This window comes from Macrobrachium nipponense, chromosome 12 (assembly GCF_015104395.2).
Source record: "Macrobrachium nipponense isolate FS-2020 chromosome 12, ASM1510439v2, whole genome shotgun sequence".
NCBI classification, from domain to species: domain Eukaryota; kingdom Metazoa; phylum Arthropoda; class Malacostraca; order Decapoda; family Palaemonidae; genus Macrobrachium; species Macrobrachium nipponense.
Window position 1 is genome coordinate 87,569,292 of NC_087205.1, and position 20,361 is coordinate 87,589,652.

At 36.4% G+C, this 20,361-nt stretch overlaps 1 protein-coding gene across 4 annotated transcripts in view; it reads left to right on the top strand.

The window, feature by feature from the left end:
• The first annotated feature begins 237 nt into the window (after positions 1 to 237).
• The window catches only part of LOC135224639 (Fanconi anemia group J protein homolog), a 1,012,503-nt gene continuing 992,379 nt past the window's right edge, over positions 238 to 20,361 (top strand). For all 4 annotated transcript variants that reach the window (XR_010316790.1, XR_010316791.1, XR_010316792.1 and 1 more), the window contains exon 1: positions 238 to 614. The gene's annotated coding sequence lies outside the window, so the exon portion shown is untranslated. The remainder of the gene's footprint in view (positions 615 to 20,361) is intronic.

The following is a 20,361-nucleotide window of genomic DNA, read 5'->3' on the forward strand; positions in this document are numbered from 1 at the left end:
GTCGTCGTATCACAAGTTTCCCGCCGAGTGATGTTGCATTTCATAAGTTAATGAGATAAATGCATAGGAGACATAACAGTCTTATTGAATAGTATATAATTAACACGTGAAATATCAGTTCACCATAGACAAAATTGATATACGAAAATATTTGACACTTAACGTAAATTTTAAAACTATGAGAATTTTGTCCGCATTACTTTTTCATAGCAGTCCTGTTTGTTTACATGTGACGTCACAGACCTCGAATGTGACATCATTAAACGCTGCGCGGCAAACCAAATCAAAGACGAGTGATGAGTTTTGCTGCATAATTGTATTTATTAGTGTTCGTGTGTGTGTGTTTCGAAGTTTAATCTCGGTTTTAAGTGTCACTTGTAAAATCAGACAGTAATTGATACGCGTTTAACCCTTCACTACATTTGAATAGACTTCGTCGAAAGTGCGGGGTATTTGTGATCAGCTGATCGGACCAAAATAGCCTAAATCCATAGCATTGTAATCAGATGACAATTAGTAGTGTAATACTAGATTGATAAGGAATTCAGTTGGCATAATTCAATTTAAGTAGATAGAAGAAAAGAAGACTGCAGTGGAGGGCTGTTATCACTCAGGTACGTATTTTTTGGCTTCAGTAGCCTAGACTTCCTACCCAGGTACCTTTGAACCGATCACCCGCATGCTGGGACTTGTTGAGGATTGCCTACACTAACCTAAACAACGTTACGCTCACGAATTTCTACGATGAATGTACATAAAAGCCATTCTCATGATCTCTTAGTAAAATACATGTGTATAGCCTATAGCTAACCAGTTTCAATTTATTGGCTGTCTTAGTCGGACCTAGTATTGGAGTACCTATTGCTGGGCAGTCATAAGTCTAGCCTTTTAAGGGAAGTAGGGTAGCCATTAATTTCTCTTCTAAAACGTGAAGTATTATTAAACCATTTTTACATCCCTCTAGTTACATAGGCTGCTTCTAACAGCGATCCTTTGAGGTAGTAGGCTATAGCCTTGCAGGAAACAATTGCTCTCCATAGGGAAAAGCAAAAATGCTTGAATTACACTAAGACTAATGGTGAAATACACCCAGAATGGTAGTATATCAAGTATGCATTAGATAGTTTTGGACATTATTTCTGCTGGAAATGTATTAGAACCCTTATGTCTCAACAGTAACGATTTAATACAGCGAGAACTTTGTTTTCATGTGGATACATCCTAACCATAACAAACTCGGTGTGTTACATTCTACCTAACCAGCATAGGGCTTTCCATGTCCATTGGGAACCCCCAGACTAACCTCACTTAGTGTGCCATCATTATTGAATATTTTGACCATGATTTACTCTGTTGGCTAGTAACCATGTATTATATAGGGTAAAACACCGCATGGACTTGGTAACTCACCGACTACCACGGCTAGGCCACCCTCCGAAAAAGTACTTTTAATGTGTCCTGACACCGTAGATGGTCATCAGTCACGAGTTGTTGTTGGTGAAAGAAGGAGCTAAAGACCTCTACTCTCCTTTCGAAGTAAGTATTTTCTCCAAAGTTAGAAATTAAGGCCATGTTTTAAGATTTAAACAGAGGGCAATGAAAAGGGTGGCCAACGCTGTGCCCACACCACCAAAACACTTTCAAAATTTTTACTTACAACTCGGAATATTTAGAAGATTGACGCCATGTCGATGTTTGCGGAGTTGCTTGTGTCAATAAACTTCCCATTTCCTGCGCTAAATCCGCACACCACTTGTACCCATAGACGCTGGGGCACTTTCATCACAATAATCATACACCCAACCTCTAACCATACTTATCGAAGGGGGCTACGGCATTCTTTGTGGCATTTTGCGCTCTTCAATTGTTTATCAGTGTTGTCAATTGGTATATGTTTACCCTCCAAACTGGGGAAATAAGTGAAATTAGCATATCTATTTGTAGTATATATGCATATTACAGCAATTTTATCATTACTGCATTACTATGACAACTAGAATTCATGGAAACTGTTTGTAAATGCATCGGCGTATGTGTGACGCTCCACTAGATTGGCAACGATGAGTCATTTTTCCTCGCATCGTCTGCTCGTAAGTATACATCCGAAATATTTGTAATTTTTCAGGGTTAATTTGGTTGCAAAAAAGGGATATAATGGAAATGAATTAAATAAACATTGTGAAGTAAAGTTAAACTAAATAATGAGTAAAGTAAACAATTAAGGGAATAAAGCTTTGCACCATAATCTGTTGTCGTCTGCTGCTCGTAACTGTGTTTGCGGAGTGAGTACTTAGGAACCAGGAACAGCAACGTGGTTCAGGTGCAATTTGGAGTGAATTAAGACCAAAATGTGTATAATTACAATCAAATAAGCACTGTGGAGTTTCAGTTGTGATGGCAGTAAGGATAAAACCACCGATTACAAGGTAAAAATGAATTCAGTTCAAACCATGACCCGGGAATAAAAAGTTTCATACTTTCACTAATATAGGAAACAAAATGGTGTTTTATTGTGCTGATTACAACTGCAATCTTGAGTAAGATCAATAAACGTTACATTGTACGCTAACGTTGTTCAAATGAATGCTGGGAAGGCTGGGAAAGATGGTGGATTATCCATGGTTAGACCAGCCAGCCTCACGATTGCTGCCATATTGGATTTCAAAACTACCTTGAAAACATACTTTACGAAGAGCGTCACATGCTTATTTTAGTTCGTATGGGGCTTTCATATATGACATTATGTTGGCAAAACTTCAATCTTTTGAATAGTATGCTTAAAGTTGTAATTGTATTCTGTTTCACCAATTAGATATCGAGTGAATAAGGCCTGGCCAGCGTGATGACGATGGATCGTCCGTGATTGTTTACCCTATGTATGTTGTCACGGACAGTATGATTCTTTTTACTTGTATATAGCAAAATCAGGCTTAACATAATCAAGGGCATGTGCAGGTCAAACCAGGGGTGTAGCTAGGAATTTAGTGATCGAGGCCACTTTTGTGGAAGATGAACCAGGCAAACATTAAGACCACCAGCCTGGGGGCATGTTCTGGAAAATGTTTAGTTTTTTACCAATTTTAGAGGCATTTTGATGTACACGAAACTTGTATTTCTTTTTTGCATATCCAAGAACAACCAGTATCAAGTGCGTCATCTGGTGGAATAATAATAATAATATTTTATGCTATTTTCTCTTAAGACCAAAGATATCTCATTACAGATCACTTCCATATCTCAATATAGATGCACTTAATGCCCAAACATATTTTGAGTAGAACAAGGAGTAAAAAAAAAGTCTTCTACAGTATTTTAATTATTTTTTCTGTATTGTTGCTGCTGGCAAGTACAGTTGGGTAACGTGTTGGCCTTGTAACCAGCATTCGCTCCTTGTCAAGGGGCGAATAATAAGTGTCTACCAGATGGGTACTGCCAGCTGACATCCGCCCGAGAGGCAATAGCTTGTGGGAGGACTGAAACCACCAAAATTTAACCTTTAACTTTATAAACAGTAGCTGAACAATGGCAAATCTGGACATTATGCAGAATACTAAAAATAAAACCATGGAGACACATAAATTAAATCAGAACTTGGTGATGATTCTTATGCTTAGCAAAATCAGCAAAAGTATATGGACAAACATGTAATGAGATGATCTTGCTGTTTCATGATTATGTTATGCGACTCCACTTTTTAATTTAATAAGCCCAATCTGCATTATCTATTTTCCCCTAAGTGGGTTTGCCATTTCTCTCTCTTAATGGATTCACTAAGGTTAATCTTTCGTGACTTGGATGGATCATCATGTTTGGTTTATCCTGCTAATATTTTGCCTTTTTCATATGATCTTGCTCTCTCTCTCTCTCTCTCTCTCTCTCTCTCTCTCTTTTCTAGATCTGCCATTAAGGGACTCAGTCCATAAGGGGGGGACATGAACCCCCCTAGCTACACTACTGGGTCAGACCACACTATTCTTCCGAGTATTATTATGCTTACCTACCAAGTGAATGTTATACTTTCTATGGGAAATCAGTGAGAAAATAAAGTTTTCATTAGTGTACATATAGTAATGAACAAAGCCTCATCGATGTCAAAAATTTTCATGTATTAAATTAAGAGTATGTAAAATATGCATAGCTTATTGATAGTATTTTAAATTTTCTTGTATGCGTGCACAATAGACCCACTTGTAAAATAATCTTATAGACAATGTTTATGTTTGTATGTTAGTCATAATTTTACTTTGATTCTGTTCAGGCATAAAAGTAAATTTGATGACACTATGGATATTTTAATTATACTCAGTGGAAAGAATTTTTTTAAAAGCTGCACTTTGCATCCTACTTTACCAGGAAGGAATTTGCAATTTGCACCTCCTTCCTGACTTAGGTGGTCTTAAAAGATACAGAACAATATTTACTTACATATCTTGTGTATTTGGCTTTGTCTTTGTAGGTATCCCAAAGAGAATAGATTACCCCCACAAATTCCCACCAAACACTAATCATAAAAACCATTTTCGATATTTTACATTGTTTACTATGGGCCCTTCTCAGAGGGGCACTTCTCAGTCATAGACACCTTGATTTGTAAAGAATTGCAACAAAGCAATTTTAATCTTGAATTATACTGTACATAGAAGTCTTGAATATTGCTTTAGTTAAACATCGCAGTGAGTGTATCTAAAATTCCATGAAACTAGTATTCCCTAGTGGACAAACATGAATTTTATCATTAGGCAAGTCATCAAACCTTTTAAAAGCCAAACCACATTGGATAATGGTAAATTTCATAATTACCAAAAAGGCTGATGAACAGTAACATGTAAGAATGAATACCTATGACTTGATCAACCCTCCAGAATCAGGTGGCTTGTTTAAACATATGAGGTTTTAATTGTAACACTCTACCCGTACTAATATTGTAGTAACTGTACATTTAGGAGGATTTTGGAAAAGAGGAAAACTGTTGTAGAATGGGCTGAAATAACCTGTAAGCATAGTTTTTCAGTGTATCTATTATAAGTTGAAAAGTAGTACTATATTCTTTCAGGGAACATGAGCCGAAATTGAAAACATGGGACTTAGTGTCTGATTTATGTGTCATAAAAAATAGAAAATTAGGTATACAAAATTTAAGATTTTTTTCTTTCCCAAGATATAACATTGTTCTAACCAAGTGCAAACAACTTCTCTATGAATGCAGCATCCTACTTAACTGAGGAACATACCTTCCGGGATCTCCTCTTAGGCTATGTAAAGTTTTTGTTTACCATAGCCTTATTATTTTTATAGTTTTACAAAGTGCTCTTAGTCTCTGACATTCATCTCTGTTGCCTTTCTGTCTTTCCATTGGTAGCATTTTTCTCTGACATTGTCTTTGCAAATGCATAATAATGGATTTATTTCTCTTTGTAATCTAAGTTAGGGTTGTATGTCTTATACTCTGATGTGTCATATAATTACTGGATAGGTATGCAGTCACTGAAAATTTAGTGGAATATGTGTAAGCTCATGAAATATCAGTTATTCAAACCTAAAAACTCAAGGTATCAGTAATGAACAAGAATGAGATAGGGTCGAGTTCAAGTAAGATGCTGCGCCCTAGGTTAGGTTAGGTTAGACTGCATCTTGTCAGCATTACTAGCAGGATGAGGCATTCTATGTTAAGGTAGCTTAGGATTCTCCGATAGTATAAATGTTCTCTGTAATATCTCTTGTTAGGTTTAACTAGGTGGTATCAGCAAGGAGTTTGGGTTTTCATAGTTTTTTTATGGGATTTATTTAATCGTTTTTGTCATTTCTACTGTAAATTTGTCAGAAATTTCTATACTGAAATCAATAATTGTTATCTTATAAAAGAAAATGGAAATTTTTAAAAATTTGTTTCTCCCAATATAATTACTAGATATCTCTCTTGTCATCATTTGGCCATTGATTTCCTATGAATTATTTTATCCAATACTAATCTAATTTGGCACTGTTATTTGAATTTATTCATACCTTTTCTCACGCTAATGAGTGTTCATTGTGAAATCAAAATAAAGAATGGTAAGGATAAGAGAGAACTATTGATATTAGAAACCTACACTATGCTGGGCAGGGCTAACAATAGGGATCCATATACCATAGTTACAATGGTATATACCCTCTAACCTTTATATCTTTAACTGCCAAATTCATACTTTGTAAGTTTTGAATTGTAGATGAATCCTATGTATATAAAATTCTTCTACATTACAAGCTTCATATCCATACAGACAGAGAGTTATCAATAATCCATTGATTCCTCCTACACACATTGTGCCATTCACCTCTATCTTGGATTCTTTCTTTTACATTATTGGTATTTACACCATTCACTTGCATTACATCTTGTTACATCAACATCCAACCTTTTTTTTAGGTCTTCCTCTCCTCTTCCTTCATAGCATAAGTGCTTTAAGGTCTCCACAAAATTCCCATCTTAGCTTCTAGTCTCTTCAGGTCTCCAAATTTTCTTCATACACCCTGCTGCCTTTCAGCCTCATCTGTTTGATGATTCCCCTCTTTTCTCATAATACCATCATCCAACATATTTACTTTTGATTATATATACATACTTTACAAATGAGCTGCTTTGATTCTGTCATCATTCTAATATACATTCATTAGGGTATTGTAGTAGAATTCAAGCCTCAGCAACATCCTACATACAACAGTTATTTTTCTATAGCTGTATTAACCTCATCATAATCATCGTCATTTCCTTCAGCACCACATGACCCAAGCCGCCTCTGTGAAATTTTACCACATGTCTATCATGTTTTTCTTCTACAAATCTCCACTCATCCCTGCCTACTTTTTCATAGTTCTTCAAGTAGGCATGGGTCTTCCAACTCCTCGTGCCTGGAGGAGTATTCTCCAAGGGGTTGAGGAAAACATGTCCAAGCCATCTCCATCTCCCTTTCATTGTTATGTCATCTACAAGAGAACCTCTAGTTTTCCGTATGGTATCATTTCTAACTCTTGTCTTGCCATCTGAATCTTAATTATCTATCCTATCATTTGACTTAATTATCCCTAAGTTTTATTCTAAGATCAACAATATCTTTACCAAAGTTTCATGGTCAAACCATGAGTCATGTCATGAGTTGTATTTCAGTCCAGGAAGATAAGTATGTGGACATTGTCATGCTGATTTAGTCCTATTTTCAGATTTATATTTTTCAGTGTATATCAGGGAGTTAAATGTATTGTAAAATGTATAGTGATATAGATAGCAGTCAATCACGTAAACTCTATATGTGATATTAGAAGTATGAGTTGTTCAGGATATAGAGAAAATTCTGATGACAAGTACAAACAGGTTCAGAAAGAAAATTTTGAATTGGATATTTACAGTTTTCAGTGGTTTGAATTAATGTACTGTAATATAGTACAGCAGTAATACATTTCTTGGTTAAGATTTCATGATTATGATCAATACATAAGGATGATATGTACCTATTTTACTGTTGTGTCCTGCTCTGATTATGAATGTAGAAATTTAATTAAAAATGTTCAAGCTTCCAACCGTGAACTTCTAGCTTGCAGTAAATTAATGTATGTATACTCGTATAATCACAATAATGCATTAGGCATGTGCTTATATCTATTTGTTATGACAGTCATTGTGAGGATTTCCTTCTTAAGATATATGAATGGTGTGTGATAATCCAGATAATTAGTAGTACAACCTTCTTCATATGAGAATACTATAGAATAGTATTCTTATAGAATAATTGACTTGGCTGTTATGAAGGTGACCTTCAAAGATAAGACCATACATAGTCCATTGTAACCACATCTTGGAGAGAAATTTATTTAATGAGTACAATATTGGTTAGGCTGTACATGATTGACTAATAATTACAATAGCTTATTTTAGTTTTAAGGCTGCCAATGTATACAATAGTTTATTTTCATTTTAAGGCAGTTGTGTCTGTTGTTGAGATGGAATTAATGTAATAATATAAGGTGGCATTGAAATAATATAAATATAAAACTAATTTATTTGGCAATCATACCACTTACTGTAGAGCAGAGGTTTTGTAACCAACTTTAGTACCTTTTGTGAATTTTAACACATGTGTGTGGCTCTAAAGTTACTGTAATTGTAACTCCATGCACGTAGTGCCTTAGGTGGTTTCATCAAATTAGCACACAACAAAACATGCTTTCAGATTTAACTCTAGTTTTTCTCAAAGCAGATTATTTCAGTTCAGATTTTGGCAGAATGTGGTGCTGAAGGGTCATTCTTGCTCAAATGGCATGAGATGGAAACTGTTAGTTTATGGCATTATTGCTCAACATATGTTTTAGAATAATTTGACCTGTGTTTCAAAAGTTAGAATCAGCTCACAGATGACAAGGGGATACATTAAGGACTTACTGTTCGAAAATTTATTGCACAACAAGGTTGCCTGCCATACCTTCCTTTTCCTAGGCGTTGTGTAATGGGGAAATTAAGAAATTATTTATATGAGTCCAGGGTTCTGCCAAAGTTAATCTAGGCCGTGGTATCCAAGGTGGGCTTAGGCTAGGTTAGGATGCATTAAGGCATGGCATCCTAGATGGTGTTAGGTTAGGATGTATTAGTTGATACTGGTGGGTGCAGATCGGAACATACATGCAGTCTTTAGAGAAGATCGATTGTATATTTGTCAGGAAATGTCATCTCTGATCCACTGTCTTGGATTTGTTAACCCAACAAGGATTTACATGTGAAATTTTTTTCGAATCTTTCAAACCATGATATTTTTAATGATGCATGGAAATAGGTGATAAGAAATTTACTTGTAGATGTTTAGCACTTTTGAGAAAATTTTTCAAGATTAATTGTTACTGTATGCTGAAGTGACAATAATTGAGCAAAACTACAAAAGGAAAATATTAAATTCTAATGTGGTAGTGTCAGAGAAGGATAGAAAATAGACTGAGCTTTACTCAGTGGTATTCAATTTGAGATTTTTCCATATTAGGATAAGGATCAACAGGGTAATAGAAGTGATATTTGTATAAATTACTTAGAATTTTGATTTAGGTTACCTAGACTGTTGATTTAATTTACTTCCTTGCACTATTGTTCCAAAATAGTTTTGCAAATGATAATTGAATTGGAGCATGGTTAATGAATAAAAGTTGAAATTTATTCCTTCTACTATGATTTTTTTAAGATTAAGCTTTAAACATAGTCAAGTTATCCATACTTGAGTTTATATTTGACTGGTTCAAAACTAGGATTCTCATATCCAGATTACATAAGGACATAGTTATTGCATTATCAGTAAGGGAAACCTGAACAGGACCATGGGCTATGAGGCAACACTCAGTTAAACTTTAACTAGTATTTGGAACACATTGAAAAGTTTGTTGTGTTAATCTTAGAGGTGTGTTAAATGTGGTGTGCATGCTTCAATCTTGGTTGAAGGCTTTTTCATTGAGGTGGATGCAGTATTTTAGAGGTTGTACAAAGTAATTGATTCTTGAATGCGGGGGCTTTATTTGTTTTGTGGATTCAGCATTCCCCACTTTATGTTGTGCTATAACAATTCTTTCTCCTTCATCTTGCATAAACATTCCTCTCTATTGCTCAAGTCGAGTTTCATTTGCCGAGGACAAATTTAACTCGAGTTTGAGAAGCGTAAAAGTTGCAGTCCTGTCCTCCCCTTTTATAATCTGAAAATTTTGCTCTTGTAATAAATATTAGCTGATATTTTATATGCCTTCATTTCATTGGAGGTAAATTTTTTGAGACTACAGGCTAATTCAGAATTGCAATTTTTAGGACAAAAAATGTTCCCAAGTCAGACCTTCAAAATCATGACTGATTGATTCGTTTTAGGTTTGTTTTAGGTTTTTACAAATTACTTATTGTTTACAGTGAAAAGCTTCTTTATCAGTATTGGACTCACATAGTTCAGTTCATTGCAAATTTTTCTCTATATAGAACCAGAAAGAAAATTCATTGAGGTATAAAATCACCAGAAACGAATTTAGTAATGGTTGGTGCTGATTTCACACATAAATCATGAAACACAAATCATATAACACATTTTTCTTAATGCTTAATGTTCAACCGTTCTTACTGAGTAACACCAGTAATGACATTTAAGTCACTGGAGAATCATTGCTAAGTAAGTTTAATCAGTGTGTTATTAAAATCGCAAAAAGTTTAGGAAAATGCTTGTGAATTGAGATGAGAATGCCATTATCAGCTACCTATTCCACGGTACAAAATGCTACCTAATCTGGGGACTGGGCCTCTTGGACCTGTTGAACGTTTGTTCATTGTACTTACAAGGGTACATCTTGACCCAACCTGTGGTGTTTTGTCCTCCCCTCCTCTCCCCCTCATACCTTTTATTCTTGCCTGACAAGCATTGCCTTGGATCCTCAGTTAAGCATCGAAAAGGCATGAGAATGACGCTTCATGTACTAGTGCAATTTAACCTGCATGCAGCATGCGACCTGGACAGAAGATTGTTAAGGTTCCCTAGATTTTAACTTGCATTGCACTTACTGCTTGCCTTAAACTTAAGAGGTTGAAGGTTGTGGCTCATTATTAGTTTGAACTGGATGAAAGACGTTGCTACTTTGTATACGTATTTTTCATAGAATTCTGTCCTACATATACATGGATAGTAGTTTGTGCAACTACACATGTGCACTGTTCTTCTGCCTGTATGCTCGTTTTGAATATCAAGAGGATTATAGCATAGACAGATTTTTAGATAACTAGATTTCAGAATTGCCAACTTTGGTCCTAAATTCAGTATCGTGTCTACCCCGTAGGGAGATACTGCCGCAATACATGAGTTTTTTTTTTTTTTTTTTTTTTTTGCAGCGTCCTTTCAGCCTCTAGCTGCAACCCCTTGTATTCCTTTTGTTGTACCTCTCCTCATATTCTCTTTCTTCCATCTTACTTTTCACCGTCTCCTAACAATTGATTCATAGTGCAACTGAGAGGTTTTCCTCACGTTACACCTTTGAGACCTTTTTACTTTCAATTTCCCTTTCAGCGCCGAATGATCTCGTGGGTCCCAGCGCGTGGCCTTTGGCCAAAATTTTCATATTCCAGCTGCTTTAGGAACTAGGTCCTTCCTGTATGATCCTCTGTGAAAGGCGAGTCATTCATTCATGTTTCAGACCTCACAATAGCCAAAGCTCCCGTTGATGAATCTCCAGGTTTTGTGTAAATACTATATTACGTCAGGAAAAGGATAAACATTTGAACGCCTCTGCTCTCGTCTCTGCTTAAGAATCTTTTGAAACACGTACATAGTATTTCTTAGTCATTGTTTTTGTTTATGTACATCAACATTACGACCATAGAGTAGATTCCATCCCCCTTAGGGTGTAGTGCTGTCGGTGCATCTCACACGGTGCACTGTAGGCATTACTAATGGTTCTTTGCAACGTCCCTTCGGCCTCTAGCTGCAACCACTTTCATTTTGCTGTACCTCCGTTCATAGTCTCATTATTCCACCTTACTTTCCACCGCCTCTTAACAATTTTTTTCGTAGTTCAACTGAGAGGTTTTCCTCCTATTACGCCCTTGAAAATTGTTTACACTCGGTTTTCGCTTTCAGCGCTGAATGACCTCGTAGTTCCTAGAGTTTGGTATTTGGTCTAGATTTTATACTGTGTTAGATTGTTTCCTCTGGCTGAATTTGCATCATGCGACTTTGTTCAGTGAATTATGCGGACGTGAAAATCATTCAAATGAAACAATAGAGTAACGATTTTTTTAGGTTCTCCTCTAGTATTAGCTCACGAAATTGACTTTTCCTTTTCCATATTTTTCTTCATTGGTATGCCGGCGTTAAAGTTTCTTAAGGTAAATGAATTAATTGATAAAATAGTTTAATACTCCGTAGGGGGTTAGTGCCGTCAGTGGACCTCTTGCGGTGCACTGTAGGCATTACTTAAGGTTCTTTGCAGCGTGCCTTCGGCTCGTAGCAGCAACCACTTTCGTTCCTTTTATTGTACCTGCTTTTTTATTCTCTTAATCTTACTTTCCACTCTCCTAACACTTGATTCATAGTGCAACTGCGAGGCTTTCCTCCTGTTACACCTTTCAAACCTTTTACTGTCAATTTCCATTTCAGTGTTGAATGACCTCATAGGTCCCAGTGATTGGCCTTTGGCCTAAATTCTATATTCAACTCTACTCAAAATATTTTAATAAGTTCTCCCTTTATCTTCAAGTTAGCTTTAAGGTTCGAGGAAGTAGACAGATTAAATTGACACTTAATAATGACGGAAGAAGCTGTGGGACCCCATCATCCCCCAGAAGCTGGAGACGGGAAATCTCTGATGTGAGGTTTCGGGGGTAAAAAAAAGAAAAAAAAAGGTGGCCTCGTTAGAGGCAAAAACGAATTGCTCTGATGAAAGCGAAGGATAAAGGTAGATGGTAATGGTGGTGATGACGATGGCGTGCAAGGCGTCATTATCGAGGAGCAATTAGAGCCGGATGACCTGTCCACACCCACACCTGATACCATCGCCATTGTTGTGCCTCTTTTCCTCTGTGGTCTCTCTCTCTCTCTCTCTCTCTCTTTATCATATTCCGGTAATTAAATCACCTTGCCCTTTTCTTAAAACCAACTGCAATTTTTCAGTACAGTTTGGAATCGTAAATCATAGGGGCAGAAAGTAAACACTGAATCTCGTTCCCTTTAAATCTCTTACCGTACGTACAGCTCGGCTGTCCTACTCCTCTTTGGGTGTGTTCTCCTCGTGTCACTTCATTTCCTCCAGCTGTCAGTATTCTTCCCTTTCTCCCCTCCCTTCTCTTCTCCCCTCCCCCTCCCCTCTTTCTTACAACCATACTCCAGCCTCTATTCCCGCACCATGCAAACCATATCCTCCATTTCGGCTAACACCCTTTTCCTTGCAAAAGAAGAGAACAATATGCTGGGCTACGGTTATTACTGTAATACGTAATACTATCAGCCTGATCTCTTATTCTTTCTATGTAATTTTCGATGCTTTTTAAAATTATTATTTTCGTTGGTATGAATGCGGTTTGTACACCCATATGTGCATATTGATATTATTATTATTATTATTATTATTATTATTATTATTTTCATAATTATGGTTTTCTCATTGGGGTATTATTATTATTATTTTATTTATTTATTTATTTTTTTTTTTTTGCCTCTATCACAGTCCTCTAATTCGACTGGGTGGTATTTATAGTGTGGGGTTCCGGGTTGCATCCTGCCTCCTTAGGAGTCCATCACTTTCTTACTATGTGCGCCGTTTCTAGGATCACACACTTCTGCATGAGTCCTGGAGCTACTTCAGCCTCTAGTTTTTCCAGATTCCTCTTCAGAGATCTTGGGATCGTGCCTAGTGCTCCTATGATTATGGGTACAATTTTCACTGGCATATCCCATATCCTTCTTATTTCTATTTTCAGGTCTTGATACTTATCCATTTTTTCCCTTTCTTTCTCTTCAACTCTGGTGTCCCATGGTATTGCGACATCAATGAGTGATACTTTCTTCTTGATTTTGTCAATCAACGTCACGTCTGGTCTATTTGCACGTATCACCCTATCTGTTCTGATACCATAGTCCCAGAGATTCTTTGTCTGATCGTTTTCTATCACTCCTTCAGGTTGGTGTTCGTACCACTTATTACTGCAAGGTAGCTGGTGTTTCTTGCACAGGCTCCAGTGGAGGGCTTTTGCTACTGAATCATGCCTCTTTTTGTACTGGTTCTGTGCAAGTGCCGGACATTCGCTTGCTATGTGGTTTATGGTTTCATTTTTCGTATTGCACTTCCTACATATGGGAGAGATGTTATTCCCATCTATCGTTCTTTGGACATATCTGGTTCTTAGGGCCTGATCTTGTGCCGCTGTTATTCCTTCAGTTTCCTTCTTGAGCTCTCCCCTCAGTAGCCATTGCCACGTGACATCGCTGGCTAGTCCTTTAGTCTGTCTCATGTATTGTCCATGCATTGGTTTGTTATGCCATTCCTCTGTTCTGCTTGTCTTTCTCCTGTCTGTATATTTCTGGGTCTTCGTCTACTTTTATCAGTCCTTCTTCCCATGCACTCTTTAGCCACTCGTCTTCACTGGTCTTCATATATTGCCCCAGTGCTCTGTTCTCGATGTTGACGCAGTCCTCTATGCTTAGTAGTCCCCTTCCTCCTTCCTTTCGTGTTATGTATAGTCTCTCCGTATTTGCTCTTGGGTGTAGTGCTTTGTGTATTGTCATATGTTTCCTCGTTTTCTGGTCTATGCTGCGAAGTTCTGCCTTCGTCCATTCCACTATTCCTGCGCCGTATCTGATTACTGGCACTGCCCATGTGTTTATGGCTTTTATCATATTTCCGGCGTTGAGTTTTGACATGAGTATCGCCTTGAGTCTCTGCATATATTCTTTCCTGATCGTGTCCTTCATCTCTTGATGTTTTATATCCCCTCCTTCCATTATTCCCAGGTATTTGTATCCCGTCTCATCTATGTTTTTTGACGTTGTTCCCATCTGGTAGCTCTATCCCTTCAGTCCTTGTTACTTTGCCCTTTTGTATGTTGACTAAGTCACATTTTTCTACCCCAAACTCCATCCTGATGTCTCCAGATACAATCCTTACAGTCTGGATTAGGGTATCTATTTCCTTGATGCTCTTACCATTATTATTATTATTATTATTGTTGTTGTTATTGTTGTTGTTGTTATTATTATTATTATTATTTTGAAGAAGACCCTCTTTTAAACAAATTTTGTTGAATAAAATGGCAGAATTCAGATAATTAATCTTATATATACCTATTATCTTTTCTATTTTTCTTATTACTTGCTTTTCTGGCTCAGCGATAATTATTAATAATTGGCCAATATTCATATTGGGAGAAATTATTATTATCATTATTATTATTATTATTATTTTATTATTATTACTATTATTATTTATTTGTTTGTTTTAAGTTTTTGGGATTTTTTTATGCTGGTCTATACTTAGTACGCTTCTCTCATTTGCACATTTGTTGTTGTTGTCATTGGGCACAAATGCATTTACTGTAACTGGTTCTCGACTCCCTTTCCCACACATCCTATTTAAAAAGTCGCCCTCTGTTACATTTATGAGTAATGGATTTGTAGAACCTGATAATAAATCTCAATACAAACCAGTATAGCGGAGTATCAACAATAGCATAGAATGAATGGGTAGTGGTGTACATTGAAAGAAATATAAACATACTGTATTTTTAGTCACGTTTTTATACATATATATATATATATATATATATATCTATATATATATATATATATATATATATATCTATATATATATATATCCTAGTATATATATGATATATATATTACCTTAGTGAGTGTTATTTAGACCTCCATTAAATCCGTCATGATCATCAGGTTAGAACCACTGTTATAATAATGATTTACTTGGATTGCAAATTGCAATTAACATCTTAGTGCACTGTAGGCATTATTAAAGGTACTTTGCGGCGTCCCTTCATTCCCTAGCTGCAACCCCTTCCATTTCTTTAACTGTACCTCCATTCATATTATCTTTTCCATCTTGTCATCCACCCTATCCTAACAGTTATTTCATAGTGCAACGGCTAAGTTTTCCCTATCTACTCTCAATTTCCTTTCCAGCACTGGATGACCTCATAGGTCCCAGTGCTTGGCCTGTGGTCTAAGCTCTATATTCCATTCCAGTATTCCAATATCTTAAGGATTAGTGTTGCTGTTTGCTTCTTTTTGTTAACTTTGTTTGTCATATTCCTCGTTACAGGTTCACTCGTGTTCTTTGTCTGATGATAATCAATTCGTAAATTACTGTCAAGTAATTTTTCACGTGTTCAGAATTACTACCTAAGGTAATGTTTTAAGTGTTCGGAATTACTACCTAATTTTTGACGGTATAGATGATGCAATTTATAAGGTCTCTTTGCGTAGTTATTTTTATGGATTGAACTATCAATATCAGGGATATGTCTGGTATCTTAAGTAGATACCATTTTCATGGATACAAGGAGGTGGCTTTGGTTCGTAATTATTTTATTGCTAATTTCTGTTCCTTGTAATATATATCATTTTATCATTTACCCTTACTAAATGATTACACAAAGACTTAACTTCTCTTCCTTGTACAGTATCACACCTTGCAACAGTCCTTAACGTTGTGGGTGCGAGCTGCAGTGGCTCTTAATGGGCTTCGAAAGCCAATCGATTAGGCAGGAGTAATTACCCACGAAATAGATTGGTGTATCCTGACGTGGGTCTTTCACACAGTCTTGCGGGCGCTACATTTTGGTTAATCGTTGTCATCGTGACCAAGATGACGGAGGGTAATTACTGGAACCCTCGGGAACTGTTGCATCTCGATCTTATTGTACCACCTTCGGTCACGTCCTCATTCGTCAGCTGTCCTTAGGTTTGCTCAGCGGCGGCGGGACGAGTGTGAGACGAAGCTTTGGGAATGCATTTGGCGTATTGCCCATTTTTTTTTCTTTTAGCATTATTACTTTCTTCCTTTATGCATTATTACTTTCTTCCTTTATGTTCGGTTCTTATTGTTATCATTTCCCCCTGGGTGGTTTTTATTGTTCACTGGACATTTCTAGGGTATTATTATTATTATTATTATTATTATTATTATTATTATTATTATTATTATTATTATTATTATTAAGCTAAACCCTGTCGAACTTCTCAGTTCCAGAGATCCTTTATTCCTCACAACGTTGCTCTGTGGAACAACAACTTCCGAGAGGAAGTCGTGCAATTGCAACTAGAGAAGTTCAAGAGAAGGTGCGATACATTAATACTTCCCTAGTACTATTCTCTTTGCATTTTCATTATTTTTATCTATTGGTTAATTTTTGAAATCTATTTGTCTTTTCTTTTAATAAGTGGGGTCTCTTCTTTCTGTATTTCCCTTTACCTCTTCTTACTCCTTACTTATAATAAACACCATATTCTTTGGAAGCTTTAATTTCAAGTCAGTGGCCCCTGTGAGATTGTTCCATGTGAATAGGTTTCGTCTTCTGAATATAATAATAATAATAATAATAATAATAATAATAATAATAATAATATGGAAAAAGCCTGAAGGGGCTATTGACTTGAAATTCAAGCCTCCGATGAATATGGTGTTCATTGAAACTACAGACATAATAAGTACAGAAAGAAGAGAAATACATAAGTACAAGATGAATGGTTGTAGGGTAGTAATGCTTTGTTACCTCGGTATTTCTACAGAAGCAGTCCGCACGGACTGCAAGGAACGTAACCGCGGATACGACATCCACTAGGGATTGGGGGCCGTCCAATGTATTTCGCCGTGTTTAGTACTGGCCCCTGGGGGGTTTAATTACAGTCGTCCGAATAAATATTATTTAAAATTCTTGTTCAGTAGGTAAAACTGCATAGAAAAACCGCAACTGCCATAGTCTAGGCCGCCGCGGGTAAGTACCCTAGATCTACCGTAACTTCTCTTGAGACTTTTGAGTTGGAATTGCTCACCATCCTCAGGGAGACATGTTCTTGTTAGTTGTTAATGTCTTAATCTTCTTTCATATAGACAAACGAAAAATTTTCCATCTCCTTGTATTAGCGCCTCAGGGCGTGGTCGGTATGGTGTTCGCAAACCACCTCGCTGGCCGCGAGTTCGATTCTTTGGTATTCCATTGAGGGTTGGGAGATGTGTATTTCTGGTGATAGAAGTTCACTCTCGACGTGGTTCGGAAGTTACGTAAAGCCGTTGGTCCCGTTGCTGAATAACCACTGGTTCCATGCAACGTAAAAACACCTTACAAACAAACAAACAAATCTCCTTGTATCGATGATAGCAAATGAGGATTTCGTTCTCGTTGATTACCACAGGTTCAAGATTCGTTCTCGTATCAGGTTCGAGTATATTTGTGTCCGTCTATTACGTTCTTCCCTTCAAACCATTAGGTATTTTCAATCAAACCGTTAGTTACTTATTTCCCATCAGACCACAAAGTTACTTATTTCCCATAAGACCACAAAGTTACTTATTTCCCATCAGACCACAAAGTTACTTATTTCCCATCAGACCACAAAGTTACTTATTTCCCATAAGACCACAAAGTTACTTATTTCCCATCAGAACCACTCAAGTTATTTATTTCCCATCAAAGACCCACAAGACCACAAAGTTACTTATTGCCCCAATCCAAAGGACCCACAGAAAGTTACTTATTTCCCCATTTAGACCACAAAGTTTACTTATTTTCCCCATAAGACCACAAAGTTACATTATTTCCCATCAGACCACTAAGTATTTATTTCCCATCAGAACCAACAAAGTTATTATTCCCATCAGACCAACAAAGTTACTTATTTCCATCAGACCACAAAGCCGATACGTATTCCCATCAGGACCACAAAGTTATTTATTTCCCATACAGAACAACAAAGTTATTTATTCCCATCAGACACAAAGTTATTTATTTCCCATCAGTAACACAAAGTTATTTATTTACCATCAGACCCACAACGCCTTACTTATTCCCAATCAGACCACAAAGTTATTTATTTCCCATCAGACCACAAAGTTATTTATTTCCCATCAGACCACAAAGTTACTTATTTCCCATCAGACCACAAAATTATTTATTTCCCATCAGACCAACAAAGCTAGTTAACTTATTTCCCCATCAGACCAACAAAGTTATTTATTTCCCATCAGCACACACAAAGATATTTTATTTCCCATCAGACCACAAAGTTATTTATTTCCCATCAGACCACAAAGTTACTTATTTCCCATCAGACCACAAAGTTATTTATTTCCCATCAGACCACAAAGTTATTTATTTCCCATCAGACCACAAAGTTATTTATTTCCCATCAGAACAAAGTTCATTATCTTTCCCATCAGACCACACAAGTTACTTTTATTTCTCTTTTCCCATTACAGACCACAAAGCTTATTATTTTCCCAATCAGAACCACAAAGTTATTTATTTCATTTCAGACCACAAAGTTATTTATTTCCCATCAGACCACAAAGTTACTTATTTCCCATCAGACCACAAAGTTATTTATTTCCCATCAGACCACAAAGTTACTTTATTTCCCATCAGACCACAAAGTTATTTATTTCCCATCAGACCACAAAGTTACTTATTTCCCATCCACGACCCACCAAAGCTTTATTTTATCATTAGACCACAAAGTTATTTATTTTCCCATCAACCAACAAAGTTATTTATTTCCCATCAGACCACTAAGTTATTTATTTCCCATCAGACCACTAAGTTATTTATTTCCCATCAGACCATCAGTTAACTTATTTCCTATCAAACCGTCTGTAACATCTATCCCGTCAAAACCATCAGATATGTATTCCCATCAGATCACCAGTTACTGATTTTCCATCAAACCATTCATTATTAATTTCCCATACAACCATTTATTACTAATTTCCCATCAAACGATCATCAAACCATCAGTTACTATATTCCCATCAAATTGTCAATTACTTATTTCCCATCAAACTATCCGGTACTTATCTCCCATCAAACTATCAGGTACTTATTTCCCATCAAACTATCCGGTACTTATCTCCCATCAAACTATCAGGTACTTATTTCCCATCAAACCGTCTGTAACAAATCTCCCATCAAACCATCAGTTGTTTATTTTCCATCAAATAATCTGTTACTGATTTTCCATCAGACCATCAGTTATTTCTCATCAAACCACGTACTTATTTCCCATCAAACCGTTTGTAACATAGTTCCCATCAAACCATCAGTTACTGATTTCCCTTCAAACCATCAGTTATGTATTTTCAGCCAAACCATCAGTTTTTAATTTTCCATCAAACCATGAATTACTTATTTCCCATCAAACCATCAGTTATTTATTTCTCATTAAACCAGTTACTTATTTTTAACCAAGCCATAATTACTGAATTCCTATAAAAAAAATCGGGTAGTTATTTTTCATCAAGCTACCAGTTGATTATTTCCCATCAAACCATCAGTTACTGATTTCCCATCAAACCGTCAGTGATATATTTCCCAGCAAACCTTTAGTTACTGATTTCCCATCAAACCATCTGTTACTTATTTCCCATCAAATCATCAGTTACCTATTTCCCACCAAACCTTCAGGTACTTATTTCACATCAAAGTGTCTGTAGCACATTTCTCATAAAAATCAAACCATCGGCTATTTCCCTTGAAGCCATCAGTTATTGCCCATCAAACTGTTAGTTACTGATTTGCCATCAAAGTATCAGGTACTTATTTCCCATCAGACTGTCTGTAACATATTTCTCATCAAACCATCAGTTATTTCCCATTAAACCATGTGT